General features: G+C 40.8%; 1 long non-coding RNA gene across 4 annotated transcripts in view; it reads left to right on the top strand.

Moving 5' to 3' along the window:
• The window catches only part of LOC140847592 (uncharacterized), a 45,764-nt gene that overhangs the window by 5,050 nt on the left and 15,219 nt on the right, over positions 1-25,495 (top strand). For 2 of the 4 annotated variants that reach the window (XR_012127632.1, XR_012127633.1), the window contains 3 exons: positions 2,991-3,120; positions 7,142-7,271; positions 9,774-9,903. This is a non-coding gene — a long non-coding RNA (uncharacterized lncRNA). Of the gene's footprint in view, positions 1-2,990; positions 3,121-7,141; positions 7,272-9,773; positions 9,904-17,741; positions 17,944-24,467; positions 24,586-25,495 lie in introns of those variants that run through there. The other 2 variants (XR_012127635.1, XR_012127634.1) reach the window with 2 other exon arrangements.

Below are 25,495 nucleotides of genomic sequence, written 5' to 3'. Positions count from 1 at the left end.
CTCTGTTCTTTTACAGCCCAGATGAGTGAAATCAATTAATACTCATCCTTCTCTGTGTGGCTTTTTTCACTGAGCATAATACCCTCTAGCTGCCACCATGTTGTTGAAAACTAGTATTTACTTCCTTCTTATGGCTGAATAATACTCTATTGTATATATGAACCACCTCTTCTTTATCTATTCAACTCCTGATGGACACTTACCTTGGCTATTGTGAATAGTGGTGTGATAAAAATTGCTATTGTGAATAGTGGTGTGATAAAAAAGGGATGCATGTGTCTTTTTCAAAGTGGGTTGCCGCATTCGATTTTTTTTCTTATTTATTGATTCCCACATTCATTCATTTATTTATTTATTTATACACACACACACACACATACACACACACACATATATATATATATATTTTGGTGTCATTTATCTACTTTTACATGAGGAAAATTATGTTTACTTGACTCCTCCTTCACCAAGTTGCCCCAGCGTATCAGAATGCAGTCATTGTCTATCTAGGGAGTAAGAGGCTGTAGAAACGCTACTTGTCTCCGCTGTGTTGTACAGCCCTCCCTGTGCCAAACACACATTATGTATGCTAATCATAATCCCTGCTGTCTCCCCCACCCATATCCCTACTTCCAACCCATACCCCCCACCCCACCCCCGTTTGTTTCCCTTTTGTAACTATTAATGCATACTTGGGATCTGTGAGTCTGCTGATGTTTTGCTCCTTCAGGTGTTTCTCTGTTCTTATACTCCCCACATGAGTGAAATTACTTGATACTCATCATCCTCCTGGCTGATTTCACTGAGCATAACACCCTCTAGCTCCATTCATGTTGTTGGAAGTTGAAGTATTTAGATTTGTCTTATAGCTAAAGAGTATTCTGTTGTGTATATATATTCCACATATTGTTTATCTATACATCTCCTGATGGACACTTTACATCGCTATTGTGTGTAGTGCTGTGATAAACAAAGGGGTGTATATATCTTTCTCAAAGCGGGTTGCCGCATTCCATTTTTTATTTATTTATCTATTGATATATACATATGTGTGTGTATGTAATATATATATACACAAATATATGTATTATATATATGTGTATATATATATATTATTTTTTGATGTGATTAATCTACTATTACATGAGGAAAATTATGTTTACCAGACACTTCCATCACCAAGTTTCCTCCATATCCCTTTGCAGTCACTGTCCATCAACGTAGTAAGATGCTGTAGAGTCACTAACTGTCTCCGCTGTTTTGTGCAGCCCTCCCTGTGCCAAACCCACGTTAAAAATGCCAATCATAATGCCTGCTTTCTCCCCGTGTATCCCAACATGCGAACCCATCCACTGGAGTCCGTTTCCGTTTTCTAATGATGAGTCCATTCTCGGGTTCTGTGAGTCTGCTGCTGTTTTGGTCCTTCAGTTTTTCGTGTGTTCTTATACTCCCTAGATGAGTGAAATCATTATATACTTCTCTTTCTCTGCCTGGCTCATTACACTGAGCATACTACTCTCTAGCTCCTTCCATGTTTTTGGAAATGGCAGTATTCATTTCCCTCTTATGGCTGAATTATATTGTATTGTGCATATGTACCACATCTTGTTTTATCTATTAATGTCCTGTTGGACACTGAACTGGGCTATTGTGAATAGTGCTGTGATAAAGAAAGGGGTGCATATGTGTTTTTCAAACTGGGTTGCCTCATACTGTTTTCTTTCTTATTTATTTATTTCTTTATTTCTTTATGTATTCACATACACACACATGTATATATATTTTTTGGTGTCATTAATCTACTATTATATGAGGAAAATTATGTTTACTAGATTCCCCCATCACCACGTTTCCCCCACATATTCCATTGCAGTCATCGTCCATCAATGTAGTAAGTTGCTGTGGAGTTACTACTTGTCTCAGGTGTGTTGTACTGCCCTCCCCGTGCAAACACACATTATACATGCTAATCATAATGCCTGCTTCTTACTCGACCCCTGTCCCTACGTTCCCACCCTTCCACCCCAGTCCGTTTCCCTTTTGTACTATTAGTCCATTGTTGTGTTCTCTGAGTCTGCTAATGTTTTGCCGCTTCAGGTTTCTCTCTGTTCTTATACGCCGCAAGTGACTGAAATCATTTCACAGTTGTCTTTCTCTGCCTGGCTTATTTCAGTGAGTATAATATCCTCTAGCTTGATGCATGCTTTTGGAAATGGTAGGATTTGATTTGTTCTTGTGGCTGAATAATATTCCACTGTGTATATGTACCACATCTTCTTTATCTGTTCGTCTCCTTATGGACTCTTAGCTTGCCTATTGTGAATAGTGCTGTGATAAACATAGGGGTGCATAGGTCTTTTCCAAACTGGGTCGCTCCATTCTTTTTTTCTTCACTTATTTTATTTTGTATTTTGGTGTCATTAATTTCTTTTCTATTTTTACTTGTTTATGTATATTTTGGTATCATTAATCTCCTATTCCACGAGGAACTTTAAGTTTATCAGTCTTCTCCAACACCAAGTTCCCCACTGATACCCCATTGCCCTCACTGTCCATCAGCATGGTAAGATGCTGTGGAATGACTGCTAGTCTTCTCCGTGCTGTACAGCCTTCTCTGTGCCACCCCACACAATACACATGCTAAACAATGCCCCTTTTCTTTCTTCTTCCCTTAAACCTCCATTCCCACCCATATACCCCAGTCTCTATCCCTTTGATTACTGTTAGTCCATTCTTGGGTTCTGTGTGCTGCTCTCCTTCAGTTTTCCTCTTTGTAGAAATCATTTGGTATATGTATATGTCTGTGTGTATGTGTGTGTGTGTACACATATATACACAGATATATATATATATATAGGCCAGAACTACTGTTTGCTAAGATGATGCAGCCTGCCATGAGTGGGCAGTGCCCACCATCTGGGGGTGTACTTTGCAAGAGTAGCACAGTTGCCTGGAGATTCCATGACATCACAGTGGTGCCTATTTCCTAGGGACAGAGTGTCTCCGGTGATTGGAGGAGCTTCCAACTTCGGAGCCTGGTACCCTTGCCGGGGGTATGATTTCAGTGACGTGTGCGCTGAGCACCTTGACAGCATCAGGATTATGGAAACCATATCCAAGGTAATGTGTGTTTCTTTTAAAATTGTTGTCAGTACTAAAGAGTTACATGAGCAACATTATAGTTACTAGACTCCCCCCATTATCAAGTCCCCAGCACATACCACATGAGAATCACTGCCTTTCATCCTAGTAATATGCTATAGAATCACTGCTGGTCTTTGTGTATTACTGCCTTCCCCGTGCTCCCCTCCCAGCTCACATTATGTGTGCCTCTCGTAGTGCCCAATGTTCCCCTTATCCCTCCCTTCCCAGCCATCCTCCACAGTCACTTTCCTTTGGTGAGCGGTAGTCCTTTGTTAGGTTTGGCGTAGCTGCTTCTGTCTTGTTCCTTCAGTTTTTTCTTTGTTCTAAAACTCCAGAGGAGAGTGAAATCATCTAATGCATTTCTCACTCTGTCTGGGTAATCTGACTGAGCATACTACCCTCTAGCTTCATCCATGTTGTTGAAATAGTGGCATTTGTTTTCTTCTTATGGCTGAATAATATTCCATTGTGTATATGTACCACATCTAATTTATCCATTTCACTCATTATGGACAGATCGGTTCTGTCCATTTCTTTTCTTCTCTAAATAGTGCTGTGATAAACAGAGGGGTGCGTATGTGTTTTCCAAAGTGGGTTGCTGCGTTGTTTATTTATTTATACATTAATTTTGCTTTTGCATCAGAAAGCTGGAATTACATGATGAAAATTGTTTACTAGGAACCCGATCACCAAGTTACCCCCACATAACCCATTGCCTTCAGCGTCCATCAGAGCGGTATGGTGCTGTTCAGTCACTACTTGTCTGTTGCACAGCCGTCATCATGCCACCCTTCATCATACATACTAATCATAATACCCCTTTTCTTCCCTGCCCCTTTTCCCTCCATTCCCACCCATACAGCCCAGTCCCTTCGGTAAGTGTAAGTACATTCTTGGGTTTTGTGAGTCTGCTACTGTTTTGCCCCATCTGTTTTTTCTCTGTTCTTATATTGCCCAGATGAGTGAAATCATTTGATACTCATCCTTCTCTGCATGGCTTTTTTCACTGAGCATAATACCCTCTCGCTCCCTCCATGTTGTTGGAAACTGTAGTATTTTACTTCCTTCTTATGGCTGAATAATACTCTATTGTGTATATGTACCACCTCTTCTCTATTCAACTGCTGATGGACAATTACCTTGGCTATTGTGAATAGTGGTGTGATGAAAAAGGGATGCATATGTCTTTATATGTACCACCTCTTCTTTATCTATTCAACACCTGATGGACACTTACCTTGGCTATTGTGAATAGTGGTGTGGTAAAGTTGGCTATTGTGAATAGTGGTGTGATAAAAAAGGGATGCATATGTCTTTTTCAAACTGGGTTGCTGTATTCTATTTTTTTCTTATTTATTGATTCACACATTCATTCATTCATTTATTTATTTATACATTCACATACATATGTATATATATTTCGGTGTCATTTGTCTACTTTTACATGAGGAAAATTATGTTTACTTGACTCCCCCTTCACCAAGTTGCCCCAACGTATCACAATGTAGTCATTGTCTATCAAGGGAGTAAGATGCTGTAGAAACGCTACTTGTCTCCGCTGTGTCGTACAGCCCTCCCTGTGCCAAACACACATTATGTATGCTAATAATAATCCCTGCTGTCTCCCCCACCCTTATCCCTACATTCCAACCCATACCCCCCACCCCACCCCCGTTTGTTTCCCTTCTGTAACTATTAATGCATTCTTGGTATCTGTGAGTCTGCTGATGTTTTGCTCCTTCAGGTGTTTCTCTGTTCTTATACTCCCCACATGAGTGAAATTATTTGATACTCATCATCCTCCTTGCTTATTTCACTGAGCATAACACCCTCTAGCTCCATTCATGTTGTTGGAAGTTGAAGTATTTAGATTTGTCTTATAGCTAAATAGTATTCTGTTGTGTATATATTCCACATATTGTTTATCTATACATCTCCTGATGGACACTTAACATCGCTATTGTGTGTAGTGCTGTATAAGCAAAGGGGTGTATATATCTTTCTCAAACTGGTTGCCGCATTCTATTTTTTTTCTTATTTATTTATGTATTCATATATACATATGTGTGTGTGTATAAAATATATTTACATATATATATTATATATATGTATATATATTATTTTTTTTTGTGATTAATCTACTATTGCAGGAGGAAAATTATGTTTACCAGACTCTTCCATCACCATGTTTCCTCCATATATCTTTGCAGTCATTGTCCATCAACGTAGTAAGATGCTGTAGAGTCACTAGTTGTCTCCGCTGTTTTGTACAGCCCTCCCTGTGCCAAACCCACGGTATACATGCCAGTCATAATACCGGCTTTCTCCCTGCATATCGCAACATGCGAACCCATCCACTGGAGTCCGTTTCCGTTTTCTAATGATTAGTCCATTCTTGGGTTCTGTGAGTCTGCTGCTGTTTTGCTCCTTCAATTTTTCCTGTTTTGTTATACTCCCTAGATGAGTGAAATCATTAGATACTTCTCTTTCTCTGCCTGGCTCGTTACACTGAGCATAATACTCTCCAGCTCCTTCCATGATTTTGGAAATGGTAGTATTCATTTCCCTCTTATGGCTGGATTATATTGTATTGTGCATATGTACCACATCTTGTTTTATCTATTCATGTCCTGTTGGACACTGAACTGGGCTATTGTGAATAGTGCTGTGATAAACAAAGGGGTGCATATGTCTTTTTCAAACTTTGTTGCCTCATACTGTTTCCCTCTTGTTTATTTATTTCTTTATTTATTTATGTATTGACATACACACACATGTATATATATATATTTTTTGTGCCATTAATCTTCTATTATATGAGGAAAATTATGTTCACTAGATTCCCCATCACCACGTTTTCCCCACATATTCCATTGCAGTCATCGTCCATCAACGTAGTAAGTTGCTGTGGAATTACTACTTGTCTCAGGTGTGTTGTACTGCCCTCCCCATGCCAAACACACATTATACATGCTAATCATAATGCCTGCTTCTTACCCGACCCTTATCCCTACGTTCCCACCCTTCCACCCCAGTCCGTTTCCGTTTTGTACTATTAGTCCATTGTTGTGTTCTCTGAGTCTGCCAATGTTTTGCCACTTCAGGTTTCTCTCTGTTCTTATACTCCCCAAGTGAGTGAAATCATTTCACAGTTGTCTTTCTCTGCCTGGCTTATTTCAGTGAGTATAATATCCTCTAGCTTGATGCATGCTTTTGGAAATGGTAAGATTTGTTTTGTTCTTGTGGCTGAATAATATTCCACTGTGTATATGTACGACATCTTCTTTATCTGTTCATCTCCTTATGGACTCTTAGCTTGCCTATTGTGAATAGTGCCGTGATAAACATAGGGTGCATAGGTCTTTTCCAAACTGGGTCACTCCATTCTTTTTTTTTTCACTTATTTATTTTATATTTTGGTGTCATTAATTTCTTTTTTATATTTACTTCTTTATGTATATTTTGGTATCATCAATCTACTATTCCACAAGGAACATTATGTTTACCAGACTCCCCCAACATTGAGTTCCCCCCAGATACCCCATTGCCCTCACTGTCCATCAGCATGGTAAGATGCTGTGGAATGACTGCTAGTCTTCTCTGTGTTGTACAGCCTTCTCTGTGCCACCCCACACAATACACATGCTAAACAATGCCGCTTTTCTTTCTCCTTCCCTTATCCCTCCATTCCCACCCATACACCATAGTCCCTATCCCTTTGATTACTGTTAGTCCATTCTTGGGTTCTGTGTGGCTGCTGTCCTTCACTTTCCCTCTTATAATCCAAGGATGAGAGAAATCGTTTGATATATTTATATGTCTGTGTGTATGTGTGTGTGTGTGTAAAAAGACATACAGATATATATATATATATATATATATATCTGTATGTATGTAGGCCACGGCTGGGCAGTGCCCACCATCTGGGGGTGTACTTTGCAAGATCAGCACAGTTGCCTGGAAATTCCATGACATCACAGTGGTGCCTATATCCTAGGGATAGAGTGTCTCTGGTGATTTGAGGAGCTTCCAACTTCAGTGCCTGGTGCCCTAGCTGAGAATATGATTTCGTTGAGGTGTGCGCTGACCACCTTGAGAGCATCAGGAATATGGATACCATATCCAAGGTGATGTGTGTTTCTTTTAATTTTTGAGTTAGTACTAAACATTTATATGAGGACCATTATGTTTACTAGACTCCCCCCATTATAAGTCCCCACCACGTACCCCATGAGAGATACTGTCCTTCAGCCCCGTAATATGTTTTGAATCACTGCTTGTGTTTGTGTTATTGTCTGAACTGCATACTCCCCTCCCCTCCCACATTATGTGTGCTACTCCAATGCTCAGTTTTCTCTCCTACCCTCCCTTTCCACCCATCCTCCACAGTCACTTTCCCTTTGGTAACCGTTACTCCATTCTTAGGTTTGGCGAGGTGCCTTCGGTCTTGTCCTTCGGTTTTTTCTTTGTTGTAAGACTGCACAGGAGAGTGAAATCATTTGATGCATTTCGTTGTCTGGCTAATCTCACTGAACATAATATGCTCTAGCTTCACCCATGTTGTTATAAATGGTAGCATTTCTTTTCTTCTAATGGCTTAGTCATATTCCATTGCATGTATGTACCACATCTTCTTTATCCATTAGTCTAATTATGGAGACATCGGTTCTTTCCATTTCTTTTCTATACTAAATAGTGCTGTGATAAATATAGGGGTGCATATGTCTGTTTCAAACTGGTTTTCTGCAGTGTTTACTCATTTATTTATTTATTTAGGTATCTTTAAGCTACACAAATATGACGCTAATTATGTTTACTTGACTCCCCATCACCCATACCCCAGTGCCGTCAATATTCATCAGCGTAGTATGAAGCTTTTCAGTCACCGCTTGTCTTCTCTGTGTTGTACAACCATCGCCATGCCACCCGGCAGTATACATGCTAATCATAATGCCCCCTTTCTTCCCCGCCCCTTATCTTTCCAGTCCTGCGCATACATCCCCGTCCCTTTCCCGTTGGTAACTGTAAGTCCATTCCTGAGTTTTGTGAGCCTGATGCTGTTTTGCTCTTTCTGTTTTTTCTCTATTCTTTTATGCCCCAGATGAGAGAAATCATTTGATACTCATCCTTCTCTCCCTGGCTTATTTTACTGAGCATAATAGTCTCTTGCTCCATCCATCTTCTTAGGGCTGAATAATACTTTATTCTGTATATGTTCCACATGTTGTTCATCTGTTCATCTCCAAATGGACACTTATTTTGTCTATTGTGAATAGTGCTGTGATAAACATAGGGGTGCATATGTCTGTGAACCTGGGTCACCACATTACTTACTTATTTATTTATTTATTTTTAGCTTATTTATTTATTTATTTATTTATTTTTGTATCGTTGATCTACAATTACATGGGTAACAGTATGTTTGCTAGACTCCCCCGTCACCGAGTTGCCCCGATATATCCCGTTGCAGTCATTGTCCATCAACGTAGTAAGATATTGTAGTATCACTGCTTGTGTCTTCTGTGTTCTACAGCTTTCCCCGTGCCAAACCCACATTACACATGCTAATAATAATGCCTTCTTTCTCCCCAACCCTCATCCCTACATTGCAACCCATACACGTCAGTCCGTTTCCCTTTTGTAACTATTAGTCCATTGTTGGGTTCTGTGAGTCTGCTGCTGTTTTCCTCCTTCAGGGCTTTCTCTGTTCTTATACTCCCCAGATGACAGAAATCATTAGATTCTTGTCCTTCTCCACCTGGCTTATTTCGCTGAGTATAATACCTTCTAGCTCCATCCATGCTGTTGGAAATGGTACGATTCGTTTTCTCCTTATGGCTGAATAATATTCCACTGTGTATATGTACAGCATCTTATTTGTCTATTCATCTCCTTATGAGCACTTAGCTTGGCTATTGTTAATACTGCTGTGATAAACATACGGGTGCATCGGTCTTTTCCAAACAGGGTTGCTGCAGTCATTTTTTGAAATTATGTATTTATTTACATATTGGTATCATTAATTTATTTTGTAATTTTACGTTTTTTATGTATATTTTGGTATCATTAATCTACTATTCCACGAAGAACATAATGGTTACTAGACTCCCCCCATGACCATGTTCCTCCTATGATCATGTTCCCCCCAGATATCTCATTGCACTCACTGTCCATCAGCGTGGCAAGATGCCGTGGAATGACTACTAGTCTTGTCTGTGCTGTACACAGGCTGTGCCTGTGCCCCCCACACATCATACATGCGAAACAATGCACCCTTTCTTTGCCCTTCCCTTTTCCCTCCATTCCCACCCTTCCACTCCACTCCCTTTTCCTTTGGTTACTGTTTTTCCATTGTTGGGTTTTGTAAGGCTGCTACCCTTTTGCTCTGTCAGTTTTTTCTTTGTTCTTGTAGTCCTCAGAAGTGAGAAATATGTGATATATATATCATATATATATATATATATATATATATATATATATATATATATATATAGGCTAGAACCACTAATATTTGGTAAGATGATGCAGCTTGCCACCGCTGGGCAGTGCCCGCCATCTGTGGCTGAACTTTGGAAGAGCAGCCCTGTTGCCTGGAGATTCCATGACATCACAGTGTTCCTCTTTCCTAGGGACAGCATTTCTCTGGTGAATGGAGCAGCCTCCAACTTCAGAGCCTTGTGCCCTAGCCGGGAATATGATTTTGTTGAGGTGCACGCTGACCACCTTGAGAGCATCAGGAATATGGAAAGCATATCCAAGGTGCTGTGTGTTTCTTTTAATTTTGTTGTCAGTACTAAACAGTTACATGAGGAACATTATGGTTACTAGACTCCCCCAATTATCAAGTCCCCACCATGTACCCAATAAGAGTCACTGTCCTTCAGCCCAGTAATATGCTGTTGAATCACTACTGGTCTTTGTGTTATACTCTGTACTGTGTACTCCCCTCCCCTCCCACCTTATGTGTGCTACTCCAATGCTCAGTTTTCCCTCCTAACCTCCCTTACCACCCATCCTCCACAGTCACATTTCCTTTGGTAACCATTACTCCATTCTTTGGTTTGGCGAGGAGGCTTCTGTCTTGTCTTTCAGTATTTTCTTTGTTCTAAGGCTCCACAGGAGAGTGAAATCTTTTGATGCATTTTGCTCTCTGTCTCCCTAATCTCACTGAGCATTATACGCACTAGCTTCACCCATGTTGTTATAAATCGTAGCATTTGTTTTCTTCTTATGGCTTAATAATATTCTGTTGCATGTATGTACCACATCTTCTTTATCCATTAATCTAATTATGGACACATCAGTTCTTTCCATTTCTTTTCTACACTTAATAGTGCTGTGATAAATATAGGGATGCATATGTCTTTTTCAAACTGGGTTGCTGCAGTGTTTACTCATTTATTCATTTATTTATTCATTCATTTATTTATTTATTTATTCACTTATTTATTTATTTAGTTATCTTTAAGCTACACATACATGATGCTAATTATGTTTACTTGACTCCCCGTCACCAAGTTCCCCCCACATACCCATTGCTGTCAATATTCATCAGTGTAGTATGAAGGTTTTCAATCACTACTTGTCTTCTCTGTGTTGTACAACCATCGCCATGCCACCCAACAGTATACACGCTAATCATAATGCCCCCTTTCCTCCCCGCCCCTTATCTCTCCATTCCCGCCCATACACCCCAGTCCCTTTCCCTTTGGTAACTGTAAGTCCATTCCTGGGTTTTGTGAGCCTGCTGCTGTTTTGCTCTTTTTGTTTTTTCTCTGTTCTTTTACGCCCCAGAGGAGAGAAATCATTTGATAGTCATCCTTCTCTACCTGGCTTATTGTACTGACCATAATAGTCTGTAGCTCTGTCCATCTTATGGCTGAATAATATTCTGTTGTGTATATGTTCCGCGTGATGTTTATCTGTTCATCTCCAAATGGACACTTATCTTGTCTATTGTGAATAGTGCTGTGATAAATATAGGGGTGCATATGTCTGGAAACTGGGTCACCACATTGCTTGCTTATTTATTTATTTATTTATTTAAGGTTATTTATTTATTTATTTATTTTTCTATCGTCGATCTACAATTACATGAGTAACAGTATGTTTACTAGACTCCCCCATCACCGAGTTGCCCCGACATATCCCGTTGCAGTCATTGTCCATCAACGTAGTAAGATATTGTAGTATCACTACTTGTGTCTTCTTTGTTCTACAGGTCTCCCCGTGCCAAACACACATTACACATGCTAATAATAATGCCTTCTTTCTCCCCAACCCTTATCCCTACATTCCAACCCATCCACGCCAGTCCGTTCCCCTTTTGTAACTATTAGTCCATTCTTGGGTTCTGTGAGTCTGATGCTGTTTTCCTCCTTCAGGGCTTTCTCTGTTCTTATACTCCCCAGATGACTGAAATCATTAGATAGTTGGGTTTTTCCACCTGGCTTATTTCGCTGAGTGTGATACCCTCTAGCTCCATCCATGCTGTTGGAAATGGTACGATTCGTTTTCTCCTCATGGCTGAATAATATTCGACTGTGTATATGTACACCATCTTCTTTGTCTATTCATCTCCTTATGAACACTTAGCTTGGCTATTGTGAATTGTGCTGTGATAAGCGTATGGGGGCATATGTCTTTTCCAAACAGGGTTGCTGCAGTCATTTTTTGAAATTATGTATTTATTTACATATCGGTATCATTAACTTATTTTCTATGTTTACTTTTCATGTATATTTTGGTATCATTAATCTACTATTCCACGAAGAACATAATGGTTACTAGACTCCCACCATGACCATGTTCCCCCCATGAGCAAATTGCCCCCAGATATCCCATTGCACTCACTGTCCATCAGCGTGGCAAGATGCCGTGGAATGTCTACTAGTCTTCTCTGCGCTGTACAGCATTCCCTGTGCCCCCCCCCACATTATACATGCGAAACAATGCACGCTTTCTTTGCCCTTCCCTTTTTCCTCCATTCCCACCCTTCCACTCCACTCCCTTTTCCTTTGGTTACTGTTTGTCCATTGTTGGGTTTTGTAAGTCTGCTACCCTTTTGCTCCATCAGTGTTTTCTTTGTTCTTGTAGTCCTCAGAAGTGAGAAATATTTTATATATATATATACATATGTATATATATATATATAGGCTTGAACCACTAATGTTTGGTAAGATGATGCAGCTTGCCACGGCTGGGCAGTGCCCGCCATCTGTGGCTTAACTTTGGAAGAGCAGCCCTGTTGCCTGGAGATTCCGTGATATCACAGTGGTTCCTCTTTCCTAGGGACAGCGTGTCTCTGATGAATGGAGCAGCCTCCAGCTTCAGAGCCTTTTGCCCTAGCCGGGAATATGATTTCGTTGAGGTGCGTGCTGACCACCTGGGGAGCATCAGGAACATGGAAAGCATATTCAACGTGCTGTGTGTTTCTTTTAATTTTGGTGTCAGTACTAAGCAGTTACATGAGGAACATTATTGTTACTAGACTCCCCCCATTGTCAAGTCCCCACCACGAACCCCATAAGAGTCACTGTCGTTCAGCCCAGTAGTATGCTGTTAAATCACTACTGGTCTTTGTGTTATACTCTGAACTGTGTACTCCTGTCCCTGCCCACATTATGTGTGCTACTCCAGTGCTCAGTTTTCCCTCCTACCCTCCCTAACCACCCATCCTCCACAGTCACTTTACCTTTGGTAACTGTTACTCCATTCTTAGGTTTGGCGAGGCGGCTTGTGTCTTGTCTTTCAGTTTTTTCTTTGTTCTAAGACTCCACAGGAGAGTGAAATCATTTGATGCATTTTGCTCTCTGTCTGGCTAATCTCACTGAGCATTATACTCTCTACCTTCACCCATGTTGTTATAAATGGTCGCATTTGTTTTCTTCTTATGACTTAATAATATTCCATTGCATGTATGTACTACATCTTCTTTACCCATTAGTCTAATTATGGACACATTGGTTCTTTCCATTTCTTTTCTACACTAAATAGTGCTGTGATAAATAGAGGGGTGCATATGTCTTTTTCAAACTGGGTTGCTGCAGTGTTTTCTCATTTATTTATTTATTCATTTATTTATGTATTTAGGTATCTTTAATGTACACATACATGATGCTAATTATGTTCACTTGACTCCCCATCACCAAGTTCTCCCCACATACCCATTGCTGTCAATATTCATCAGTGTAGTATGAAGGTTTTCAATCACTGCTTGTCTTCTCTGTGTTGTACAACCATCGCCATGCCACCAAACAGTATACATTCTAATCATAATGCCCCCTTTCTTTTCCGCCCCTTTCTCTCCATTCCCACCCATACACTCGAGTCCCTTTCCCTTTGGTAACTGTAAATCCATTCCTGGGTTTTGTGAGCCTACTGCTGTTTTGCTCTTTTTGTTTTTTCTCTGTTCTTTTACGCCCCAGATGAGAGAAATCATTTGATACTCATCCTTCTCTGCCTGGCTTATTTTACTGAGCATAGTAGTCTCTAGCCCCATCCATCTTCTTATGGCTGAATAATATTCTGTTGTGTATATGTTCCGCGTGATGTTTATCTGTTCATCTCCAAATGGACACTTATCTTGTCTTCTGTGAATAGTGCTGTGATAAATATAGGGGTGCATATGTCTGTGAAACAGGGTCACCACATTACTTAGTTACTTATTTATTAATTTATTTTTAGCTTATTTATTTATTTATTTATTTATTTATTTTTCTATCGTTGATCTACAATTACATAAGTAACAGGATGTTTACTAGACTCCCCCATCACCGAGTTGCCCCGACATATCCCATTGCAGTCATTGTCCATCAACGTAGTAAGATATTGTAGTATCACTGCTTGTTTCTTCTGTGTTCTACAGCTGTACCCGTTGCAAACCCACATTACACATGCTAATAATAATGCCTTCTTTCTCCCCAACCCTTATCCCTACATTCCAACCCATCCACGCCAGTCCGTTCCCCTTTTGTAACTATTAGTCCATTCTTGGGTTCTGTGAGTCTGATGCTGTTTTCCTCCTTCAGGGCTTTCTCTGTTCTTATACTCCCCAGATGACTGAAATCATTAGATAGTTGGGTTTTTCCACCTGGCTTATTTCGCTGAGTGTGATACCCTCTAGCTCCATCCATGCTGTTGGAAATGGTACGATTCGTTTTCTCCTCATGGCTGAATAATATTCGACTGTGTATATGTACACCATCTTCTTTGTCTATTCATCTCCTTATGAACACTTAGCTTGGCTATTGTGAATTGTGCTGTGATAAGCGTATGGGGGCATATGTCTTTTCCAAACAGGGTTGCTGCAGTCATTTTTTGAAATTATGTATTTATTTACATATCGGTATCATTAACTTATTTTCTATGTTTACTTTTCATGTATATTTTGGTATCATTAATCTACTATTCCACGAAGAACATAATGGTTACTAGACTCCCACCATGACCATGTTCCCCCCATGAGCAAATTGCCCCCAGATATCCCATTGCACTCACTGTCCATCAGCGTGGCAAGATGCCGTGGAATGTCTACTAGTCTTCTCTGCGCTGTACAGCATTCCCTGTGCCCCCCCCCACATTATACATGCGAAACAATGCACGCTTTCTTTGCCCTTCCCTTTTTCCTCCATTCCCACCCTTCCACTCCACTCCCTTTTCCTTTGGTTACTGTTTGTCCATTGTTGGGTTTTGTAAGTCTGCTACCCTTTTGCTCCATCAGTGTTTTCTTTGTTCTTGTAGTCCTCAGAAGTGAGAAATATTTTATATATATATATACATATGTATATATATATATATAGGCTTGAACCACTAATGTTTGGTAAGATGATGCAGCTTGCCACGGCTGGGCAGTGCCCGCCATCTGTGGCTTAACTTTGGAAGAGCAGCCCTGTTGCCTGGAGATTCCGTGATATCACAGTGGTTCCTCTTTCCTAGGGACAGCGTGTCTCTGATGAATGGAGCAGCCTCCAGCTTCAGAGCCTTTTGCCCTAGCCGGGAATATGATTTCGTTGAGGTGTGCGCTGACCACCTGGGGAGCATCAGGAACATGGAAAGCATATTCAACGTGCTGTGTGTTTCTTTTAATTTTGGTGTCAGTACTAAGCAGTTACATGAGGAACATTATTGTTACTAGACTCCCCCCATTGTCAAGTCCCCACCACGAACCCCATAAGAGTCACTGTCGTTCAGCCCAGTAGTATGCTGTTAAATCACTACTGGTCTTTGTGTTATACTCTGAACTGTGTACTCCTGTCCCTGCCCACATTATGTGTGCTACTCCAGTGCTCAGTTTTCCCTCCTACCCTCCCTAACCACCCATCCTCCACAGTCACTTTACCTTTGGTAACTGTTACTCCATTCTTAGGTTTGGCGAGGCGGCTTGTGTCTTGTCTTTCAGTTTTTTCTTTGTTCTAAGACTCCACAGGAGAGTGAAATCATTTGATGCATTTTGCTCTCTGTCTGGCTAATCTCACTGAGCATTATACTCTCTACCTTCACCCATGTTGTTATAAATGGTCGCATTTGTTTTCTTCTTATGACTTAATAATATTCCATTGCATGTATGTACTACATCTTCTTTACCCATTAGTCTAATTATGGACACATTGGTTCTTTCCATTTCTTTTCTACACTAAATAGTGCTGTGATAAATAGAGGGGTGCATATGTCTTTTTCAAACTGGGTTGCTGCAGTGTTTTCTCATTTATTTATTTATTCATTTATTTATGTATTTAGGTATCTTTAATGTACACATACATGATGCTAATTATGTTCACTTGACTCCCCATCACCAAGTTCTCCCCACATACCCATTGCTGTCAATATTCATCCGTGTAGTATGAAGGTTTTCAATCACTGCTTGTCTTCTCTGTGTTGTACAACCATCGCCATGCCACCAAACAGTATACATTCTAATCATAATGCCCCCTTTCTTTTCCGCCCCTTTCTCTCCATTCCCACCCATACACTCGAGTCCCTTTCCATTTGGTAACTGTAAATCCATTCCTGGGTTTTGTGAGCCTACTGCTGTTTTGCTCTTTTTGTTTTTTCTCTGTTCTTTTACGCCCCAGATGAGAGAAATCATTTGATACTCATCCTTCTCTGCCTGGCTTATTTTACTGAGCATAGTAGTCTCTAGCCCCATCCATCTTCTTATGGCTGAATAATATTCTGTTGTGTATATGTTCCGCGTGATGTTTATCTGTTCATCTCCAAATGGACACTTATCTTGTCTTCTGTGAATAGTGCTGTGATAAACTTAGGGGTGCATATGTCTGTGAAACAGGGTCACCACATTACTTAGTTACTTATTTATTAATTTATTTTTAGCTTATTTATTTATTTATTTATTTATTTATTTTTGTATCGTTGGTCTACAATTACATAAGTAACAGTATGTTTACTAGACTCCCCCATCACCGAGTTGCCCCGACATATCCCATTGCAGTCATTGTCCATCAACGTAGTAAGATATTGTAGTATCACTGCTTGTTTCTTCTGTGTTCTACAGCTGTACCCGTTGCAAACCCACATTACACATGCTAATAATAATGCCTTCTTTCTCCCCAACCCTTATCCGTACATTGCAACCCATCCACGCCAGTCCGTTTCCCTTTTGTAATTATTAGTCCATTTTTGGGTTCTGTGAGTCTGCTGCTGTTTTACTCCTTCAGGGCTTTCTCTGTTCTTATACTCCCCAGATGACAAATCATTAGATACTTGTCCTTCTCCACCTGGCTTATTTCGCTGAGTGTGATACCCTCTAGCTCCATCCATGCTGTTGGAAATGGTACGATTCATTTTATCCTTATGGCTGAATAATATTCCACTGTGTATATGTACAACATCTTCTTTGTGTGTTCATCTCCTTATGAACACTTAGCTTGGCTATTGTGAATAGTGCTGTGATAAACATACGGGGGCATAGGTCTTTTCCAAACAGGGTTGCTGCAGTCATTTTTTGAAATTATGTATTTATTTACATATTGGTATCATTAATTTATTTTCTAATTTTACTTTTTTATGTATATTTTGGTGTCATTAATCTACTATTCCACGAAGAACATAATGGGTACTAGACTCCCCCATGACCATGTTCCCCACCATGACCAAGTTCCCCCCCAGATACCCCATTGCACTCACTGTCCATCAGCGTGGCAGGATGCCGTGGAATGATTACTAGTCTTGTCTGTGCTGTACAGCATTCCCTGTGCCCCCGCACACATTATACATGCGAAACAATGCACCCTTTCTTTGCCCTTCCCTTTTCCCTCCATTCCCACCCTTCCACCCCACTCCCTTTTCCTTTGGTTACTGTTTGTCCATTGTTGGGTTTTGTAAGGGTTCTACCCTTTTGCTCCATCAGTGTTTTCTTTGTTCTTGTAGTCCTCAGAAGTGAGAAATATTTTATATATATATATATACATATATATATATATGTATATATATATATATGTAGTCTTGAACCACTAATGTTTGGTAAGATGATGCAGCTTGCCACGGCTGGGCAGTGCCCGCCATCTGTGGCTGAACTTCGGAAGAGCAGCCGTGTTGTCTGGAGATTCCATGATATCACAGTGATGCCTCTTTCCTAGGGACAGCATTTCTCTGGTAAATGGAGCAGCCTCCAACTTCAGAGCCTTGTGCCCTAGCTGGGAATGTGATTTCACTGAGGTGCGCGCTGACCACCTTGAGAGCATCAGGAACATGGAAAGCATGTCCAAGGTGCTGTGTGTTTCTTTAAATTTTGGTGTCAGTACTAAGCAGTTACATGAGGAACATTATGGTTACTAGACTCCCCCCATTATCAAGTCCCCACCACATACCCCATAAGAGTCATTGTCCTTCAGCCCAGTAATATGCTGTTGAATCACTAGTGGTGTTTGTGTTATACTCTGCACTGCGTACTCCCCTCCCCACCCACATTATGTGTGCTACTCCAATCCTCAGTTTTCCCTGCTACCCTCCCTAACCACCCATCCTCCGCAGTCAGTTTCCCTTTGGTAACCGTCACTCCATTCTTAGGTTTGGTGAGGCAGCTTCTGTCTTGTCTTTCAGTTTTTTCTTTGTTCTAAGTCTACATAGGAGAGTGAAATCATTTGATGCATTTTGCTCTCTGTCTGGCTAATCTCACTGAGCATTATACGCTCTAGCTTCACCCATGTTGTTATAAATCGTAGCATTTGTTTTCTTCTTATGGCTTAGTAATATTCCATTGCATGTATCTACCACATCTTCTTTATCAATTAGTCTAATTATGGACACATCAGTTCTTTCCATTTCTTTTCTACACTAAATAGTGCTGTGATAAATATAGGAATGCATATGTCTTTTTCAAACTGGGTTGCTGCAGTGTTTACTCATTTATTTATTTATGTATTTATTCATTCATTCATTTATTTATTTATTTATTTAGGTATCTGTAAGGTACACATACATGACGCTAATTATGTTTACTCGACTCCCCATCACGACGTTCCCCCCACATACCCCATTGCCATCAATGTTCATCAGCGTAGTATGAAGCTTTTCAATCACTACTTGTCTTCTCTGTGTTGTACAACCATCGCCATGCCACCCAACAGTATACACGCTAATCATAATGCTCCCTTTCCTCCCCGCCCCTTATCTCTCCATTCCCGCCCATACACCCCAGTCCCTTTCCCTTTGGTAACTGCAAGTCCATTCCTGGGTTTTGTGAGCCTGCTGCTATTTTGCTCTTTTTGTTTTTTCTCTGTTCTTTTACGCCCCAGATGAGAGAAATTATTTGATACTCATCCTTCTCTGCCTGGCTTATTTTACTGAGCATAGTAGTCTCTAGCTCCATCCATCTTCTTATGGCTGAATAATATTCTATTGTGTATATGTTCCATGTGTTGTTTATCTGTTCATCTCCAAATGGACACTTACCTATTTATTTTTATCTTATTTATATATTTATTTATTCATTTTTGTATCATTTATCTACAATTACATGAGTAACAGTATGTTTACTAGACTCCCCAATCACCGAGTTGCTCCGGTATTTCCCGTTGCAGTCATTGTCCATCAACGTAGTAAGATATTGGAGAATCACTACTTGTGTCTTCTGTGTTCTACAGCTGTCCCCGTGCCAAACCCACATTATACATGTTAATAATGATGTCTTCTTTCTCCCCAACCCTTATCCCTACATTGTAACCCATTCACAAAAGGGCAGTCCATTTCCCTGTTTTAACTATGAGTCCATTCTTCGGTTCTCTGAGTCTGCTGCTGGTTTCCTCCTTAAGGGCTTTCTCTGTTCTTATACTCCCCAGATGTCTGAAATCATTAGATAGTTGTGTTTCTCCACCTGGCTTATTTCACTGAATATAATACCCTCTAGCTCCATCCATGCTCTTGGAAATGGTATGATACGTTTTCTCGTCATGGCTCAATAATACTCCACTGTGTATATGTTGAACATCTTCTTTGTCTATTCAGCTCCTTATGAACACTTAGCTTGGCTATTGTGAATAGTGCTCTGATAAACATACGGGGGCATAGGTCTTATCCAAACTGGGTTGCTGCAGTCCTTTTTTGAAATTATGTATTTATTTACATATTGTTATCATTGATTTATTTTCTGTTTTTACTTTATGTATATTTTGGTATCGTCAATCTACTATTCCATGAAGAACACAGTGGTTTCTAGACTCCCCCCATGACCATGTTTCCTCCATGACCAAGTTCCCCCCAGATACCCCATTGCACTCACTGTCCAGCATGCAAGATGCCGTGGAATGACTACTAGTCTTGTCTGTGCTGTACAGCCTTCCCTGTGCCCCTCCCCCTACGCACATTATACCTGCTAAACAATGCATCCTTTCTTTCCCTTCCCTTATCCCTCCATTCCCACCCTTCCAACCCAGTCCCTTTTCCTTTGGTTACTGTTAGTCCATTCTTGGGTTTTGTAAGGCTGCTGCCCTTTTGCTCCTTCAGTTTTTTTCTTTGTTCTTGTAGTCCACAAATGAGAGGTATCATTTGATATATATGTATATATGTGTGTGTGTATATATATATGTATATATACACATATATGTATATGTAAGACAGAACCACTAATATTTGCTCAGATGATGCAGCTTGCAAAAGCTCGTCAGTGCCCACCTTCAGGGGGTGAACTTTGCAAGAAGAGCACTGTTGCCTGGAGATTCCATGACATCACAGTGGTGCCTCTTTCCTAGGGACAGATTTCTTTATAGTGATTGGAGCAGGTTTCCACTTCAGAGCCTGGTCCCCTGGCTGGGGTTATGATTTCGGTGAGGTGGTCGCTGACCACCTTGACAGCATGAGGAATATGGAAAGCATATCCCAGGTGCTGTGTGTTTCTTTTAATTTTGGTGTCAGTACTAAACAGTTACATGAGGTACATTATGGTTACTAGACTCCCGCCATTGGCAAGGCACCACCACATACCCCATGAGTGTCACTGTCTTTCAGCCAAGTAATATGCTGTAGAATCTCAGCTGCTCTTTGTGTTATACTGCCATCCTCGTGCTCCTCTCCCCACCCACATTATGTGTGCTAATCGTGGTGCCCAGTTTTCACCCTTATCCCTCCCTTTCATGTATATGTGTGTTTGTATATATATATATATACACACATACATATACCCATATATATATGTTGGCCAGAACCAGTAATGTTTGCTTAGATGACGCAGCTTGCCATAGCTGGGCACTCCCCACCATCTGTGAGTGGACTTTGCAAGAGCCGCACTGTTGCCTGGAGACCTCATGACATCACAATGGTGCCTATTACCTAAGGACAGAGTATCTATGGTGATTGGAGCAGGTTCCCTCTTCAGAGCTTGGTGCCCTATCATTGGGTATGATTTCAGTGAGGTGCGTGCCGGCCACCTTGACAGCATCAGGAATATGGAAACCATATCCCAGGTACTGTGTGTTTCTTTTAATTTTGGCATCAATACTAAACACTTACATGAGGAACATTATGGTTACTAGACTCTTCCCATTATCCAGTCCCCACCACATACCCTATGAGAGTCACTGTCTTTCATCCCAGTAATATGCTGTAGAATCACAACTGGTCTTTGTGTCATACTGCCTACTGCACACTCCCCTCCCTACCCACATTTTGTGTGCTACTCCAATGCTCAGTTTTCCCTCCTACCCGTCCTTACCACCCATCCTCCACAGTCACTTTCCCTTTGGTAACTGTTACACCATTCTTAGGTTTGTCGAGACTGCTTCTGTCTTGTCCTTCAGTTTTTACTGTGTTTTAAGACCCCACAGGAGAGTGAAATCATTTCATACATTTCTCTCTCTCTGTCTGCTAATCTCACTGAGCATAATACGCTCTAGGTTCATCCGTGTTTTTGTAAATGGTAGCATTTGTTTTCTACTTGTGGCTTAATAATATTCCGTTGCATGGATGTACCACATCTTCTTTATCCATGAGTCTAATTCTGGACACATTGGTTCTTTCCATTTCTTTTCTACACTAAATAGTGCTGTGATAAATATAGGGGTGCGTATGTCTTTTTCAAACAGGGTTGCTGCATTCTTTATTTGTTTATTTATTTTGGTATCTTTGAGCTACAAATGCAAAAGCAAATTATGTTTACTAGACTGCCCATCACCACGTTCACGCCACATACCCCATTGCCGTCAACGTTCATCAGTGTACTATGAAGCTGTTCTGTCAGTACTTGTCTTCTCTGTGTTGTACAACCATCACCATGCCGCCCAGTATTATACATGCTAATCATAATGCCCCCTGTCTTCCCTGCCCTTTGTCTCTCCATCCCCGCCATTACACCCCAGTCCCTTTCCCTTTTGTAACTATAAGTGCATTCTTGGGTTTTGTGAGTCTACTACTGTTTTCCTTTTTCGGTTTATTCTCTGTTTTTATACTCCCCATATCAGTGAAATCATTTGGTACTCTTCTTCACTGCCTGGCTAATTTTACTGAGCATAATACTCTACCTCCTCCATCCATGTTGTTGGAAATGGTAGTGTTTACTTTGTCCTTATGGCTGAGTAATATTCTATTGTGTATGTGTACCACATTTTATCTATTCATCTCCTGATACGGACACTTAACTTGGCATTTGTGAATAGTGCTGTTAAAAACAATGTGGTGCATAGGTCTCTTCCAAACTGGGTTGCTGCAGTTGTTTCTTTTTACTTATTTATTCTATATTTTGGTATCACTAATTTGTTTTCTTTTTTCACTTGTTTATTTATTTTTTTTATTATTAATATATTCCACGAGGAACACCATGGTTACTAGACTCTCCCCATCACCGTGTGTCCACCAGATAACCCTTTGCCCTCACAGTCCAACAGCGTGTTAAGATGCTGTGAATGACTACTAGTCTTCTCTGTGTTGAACAGCCTTCTCTGTGCCCTGCCCCACACATTATACATGCTAAGCAATGGCCACATTGTTTCACCTTCTCTTATCCCTCCATTCCCACCCGTCCACCCCAGTCCCTAACACTTTGGTTACTGTTAGTCCATTCTTGTGTTCTGTGAGGCTGCTGCTCTTTTGCTCCTTCAGTTTATTCTTTGTTGTTGTAGTCCTCAGATGAGAGAAATCTTTGATATGTGTATATCTATATGTATATGTATGTATATATGCACGTGTGTGTATATATATATACATATATGCATTCATATATGTAGGCTAGAACCACTACTATTTGCTAAGATGATGCATCTTGCCACGGCTGGGAAGTGCCTACCATCGGGGGGTGGGCTTTGCAAGAGAAGCACTGTTGCCTGAAGATTCCATGACATCACGACATTCCATGCCATCACAGTGGTGCCTCTTTCCTAGGGACAGAGTGTCCATGGTGATTGGAGCAGGTTCCCTGTTCACAGCTTGGTGCCCTAGCCGGGGGTTTGATTTCAGTGAAGTCTGCGCCGACCGCCTTGACAGCATCAGGAACCTAGGAACGATATCCAAGATACTGTGTGTTTCCTTTAATTTTGGTGTCAGTACTAAACAGTTACATGAGAAACATTGCGGTTACTAGACTCCCCGCATTATCAACTCCCCACCACATACCCCATGAGAGTCACTGTCTTTCCTCCCAGTCATATGCTCTAGTGTCTCTAATGGTCTTTGTGTTTTACTGCCTTCCCTGTGCTCCCCTCCCAGCCCACATTATGTGTGCTACTTGTAATGCCCAGTTTTTCCGCCTTATCCATCCCTTCCCAACCATCCTCCACAGTCACTTTCCCTTTAGTAACCGTTAGTCTATTCTTAGCTTTGGCAAGGCTGCTTCTGTCTTGTTCCTTCAGTTTTTTCTTTGATGTGATACTCCACAGGAGAGTGAAATCATTTGGTGCATTTCTCTCACTGGCTAATGTCCCTGAGCATAATACCCCCTAGCTTCATCCATGTTGTTGTAAATTGCAGGATTTGTATTCTCCTGATGGCTTAATAATATCACATGGTGTATATGTTCCACATCTTCTTTATCCCTGTGTCTAATTATGGACACATCGGTTCTTTCCATTTCTTTTCTTCTCTAAATAGTGCTGTGATAAACATAGTGGTGCATATGTCTTTTTCAACTGGGGTGCACCCTTTTTTTTCCTATTTATTCATTTATTATTTATTGGTTTCTACATAGGTATGTCTATATATATAGATATATATATATATATATACATATATTTTTGGTATTATTTATCTACTTTTCCACGATTAATATTATGGTTACTAAACTCCCCCCATAACCAAATTTCCCCCAGATACCCCATTGCCCTCAGTGTCCATGAGTGTGGGAAGATGCTGTGTCATTACTACTAGTCTTACTTGTGTTTTGCAGTCTTCCCGGTGCCGCACCCCCAACGTTATACACACTAAAAATTGCTCCCTTCCTTTCCCCTTCTTTTATCCCTGGGAAGGCTGGGAATGGAAGGATAAGAGAAGGGGAAAGAAAGGGGGACATTTTTAGTGTGTATAATGTGGTGCGGGCGGGGGGGCACAGATTTCCCAGCCTTCCACCCCAGTCCCTTTCCGTTTGTTTACTGTTAGTCCATTCTTGGGTACTGTTATCCTGCTGTGCCTATGCTCATTCAGTTTTTTCTTTCTTCTTGTGGTCCACAGATGAGAGATATCATTTGATATATATATATATATATACGTGTATATGTATGTATATATACACATATATGTATATGTAGGCCAGATCCACTAATATTTGGTAAGGTGATACAGCTTGAACAGCTGTGCAGTGCCCGCCATCTGGGGCTGGACTTTACAGGAGCAGCACGGTTGCCTGGAGATACTGTGACATCACAGCAGTGGTGCCTCTCTCCTAGGGACAGAGTGTGTATGGTGATTGCAGCAGATTCCCACTTCGGAGCTTGGTGCCGTAGCCTTGGGTATGAGTTTGGTGAGGTGCACGCTGACCACGTTGACAGAATCAGGAATATGGAAACCCTATCGAAGGTACTGTGTGTTTCTTTTAAGATGGTGTCAGTGCTAATCACTTACATCAAGAACATTATGGTTACTAGACACCCCCAGTATCAAGTCCCCACCACAGATCCCATGAGAGAGTCGCTGTCTTTCAGCCCAGGAATATACTGTAGAATCTCTACAGGTCTTTGTGTTTTTCTACCTTCCCTGTACTCCCCTGCCAGCCCACATTAGGGGCGCTACTCATCATGTCCAATTTTCCCCCTTTTCCTTCCTTCCCACCCATCCCCCACTGTCACTTTCCCTTTTGTGACGATCAGTGCATTCTTTGGTTTCGCAAGGGTGCTTCTGTCTTGTTCATTCAGTTTTTTATTTCTTCTAATACTTCACAGGAGAGGGAAATCATTTTGATGCATTTCTCTCTCTGGGTAATCTCACTGAGCATAATATCCTCTAACTTCATCCACGTTGTTGTAAATGATAGCATTTGTGTTCTTTTTTTGGCTAAGTAATGTTCCTTTGCGTACATGTATGGCATCTTCTTTATCCATTAGCCTAATTATGGGCACAATGGTTCTTTCCATTTCTTTTCTACTCTAAATAGTGCTGTGATAAACATAGGGGTGCATGTGTCCTTTTTCTTACTTGTTTGTCGCCTTCTGTTTTTTTCTTATTCATTGATTGATTGATCGATATATGAACACACATACATATTTTTTCTTGGTGTCATTAATCTACTCTTACATGAGGAAATTTATGTTTACTAGACTCCCAGTCACCAAGCTTCCCCCAGTTACTCCATTGCAGTCATTGTCCATTAATGTTGTATGATGCTGTAGAATCACTACTTGTCTCCGTTGTGTTGTACAGCCCTCCCTGTCCCAAACCCACATTATACATTCTAATCATAATGCCTGCTTTCTCCATC

Source organism: Manis javanica, unplaced genomic scaffold (genome assembly GCF_040802235.1).
Source record: "Manis javanica isolate MJ-LG unplaced genomic scaffold, MJ_LKY HiC_scaffold_23, whole genome shotgun sequence".
NCBI lineage: Eukaryota > Metazoa > Chordata > Mammalia > Pholidota > Manidae > Manis > Manis javanica.
This window is presented reverse-complemented; position numbering and strand designations above follow the sequence as displayed.